Below are 2196 nucleotides of genomic sequence, written 5' to 3' on the forward strand. Positions count from 1 at the left end.
TTTTGAAATTCTTTGTTTACTTATCTTTGTTTATTATTGTTTTGCACTATTACTTCATATTTTATTTGTCATTTAATAATTTTATTGGATATCTTTGTCAACATTGGTTCTCCCATTTTTTTTTTAAAACCATTGTTTTGTTGGATGTGGAAAATTTTGATGACATGTATTAAAATCTTTAGCTAATAACTTTTATTATCAAATGATAGTATGCAAATCGAAATTATCACCTTTTTTTTGCCAAAAATGGTATCAATTCTTGAATTCTTTCTTTTCACCGTTAATTTGAAGTGATGATATCAGTTAATTTGAAATGATGATATCAGTATCAGCAAATTAATTCTTAAATCATATGCTTAGAAATTGATTAGCTCCTGAATTTTAATTTCAAGCTTAATTACAAAGTTCTTGCATTCTTCATTTTAAATCTAATTAATTGATGAACTTTCAAATTTAATACTTCCTTAAAATTATTCAAAAAAAAAAAATATTTAATAAACAAATGAGTACAATAAAACTAATTAAATATGCATAGTATAATGAGATGAAGAAGGAAAAGGAAAAAAAAATTAATGGCATTTGTTTTTTTCCTTTTTTTTCGAAAGAAAATTAATTGATATCTATATTTGTTAGAATATTTGTGATAATGAAAGAGATAAGCTTTATGTTTAAGTCATAAGCTTAAATCTCTTTAAGCCATAAGCTTCCACTTTATCAAATATTTCTTCCAATGAAATAACAAATTATTTTATTTAAATTTATATCAAAGGTACAAAAAAAAGCATAAAATTTGTTAATCATAAAATTTAAAAAAAAACAAACGAAAGATGATGAAAGAGAGATAATGGCTTCTGAAATATTATCGGGAAAAAAATGTATGCGGAAGGATAAGCGGAAAAGATAAACGGAACGGAATAAAAAAAAACAGAATAAAAACTTTTCGAAATCAATAATCATAAGCTTAGTAATAGAAATCTTTATTGAAAATTATAAAATTTTTAAAAAAAAAATAAAATTAATACGAAAAAGGAATGAAAAATTTATATCCAGGTGTATTTCTAATAGTTGTTATTAGTATTTTGTTGAAATATCATTTCTTTAAAAATATAAAAAAAAAAAAGCAAAAAATTTTGTTAATTTTTGGATTTAATTATTTCAATGAAAAGAAGCAAAATGTTTTTGTTTGCGCTCATTTCATTCCATTTGTGTAATTTGTTGGAATGATATGAATGGAAAATGATGGAATCGGTTAAATGATCAAATGAAGCAAAACTTTTTGAATGACAATTTTATGCCGGATGACATTTTTGGACAAAATTTCCATTCTTCAATCATTATTTTTCATTGGTGATGAATTCATTGTGATAAGATAGGCAAATATTTCACAATTTAATATTTCGTTTTAATTTATAAATTTAAATTCATTGTGCTATTTTTAGAACTAGTCTAATATAATTTAACTGATATATTTTTTTGCATCAAAATTTTTTAATCATTGTTAAATGATATGCATCACTTAAATTTTTTTTCTTTTTCTTCAACTTAAATATTTATACAGTATTATACATTCATTTGGTTTTTGTTTTTGACTACTTTTCGATACTGTAAGCTAGTATTCCTGCATTTTAGGATGCTGAATACTGTAGGACATAATGTAAATTATATATATTTATTAAAAATATATATACTTCTAACTACTTCATTTACAATACCATAGGATAATATTATGTATATTTCATAGATCTTTACTTTTGACTCTTTTTGATACTGTATAAGCGAGTATAAAACATTGCCTTGATCGCCATTTTTGATTACTTCATTTCGAATACTGTATGATATAGGTATTATGTGTATCAAAGATATTTTTTTTCTCATTATCTAGCAACATATTTTAGCTGATACATTGGTATTTCTCTCATTCAAATTATGTCACCAATACTTTTTTTTTTTGTTGTCAAGTTTGTAAGAATACAAATGGATGAAATGATAATTTTATATATTAATTAAATTTTCAGTTTAACATATCATTAAATATTTTGAAGTTAACAATTATATAAATTTTCATTTTTATTATTTATATATATATATATATTTGTAGTATTAAACAATACCATAAAAAAAAAATTATAAATTATGGCTCATTTTTTGTCATTTTTTCTTTTTTTTAAATCCAACAAAATATTGCAGCAAAAAAAA

Source organism: Loa loa, assembly GCF_000183805.2.
Source record: "Loa loa unplaced genomic scaffold supercont3.109, whole genome shotgun sequence".
NCBI classification, from domain to species: domain Eukaryota; kingdom Metazoa; phylum Nematoda; class Chromadorea; order Rhabditida; family Onchocercidae; genus Loa; species Loa loa.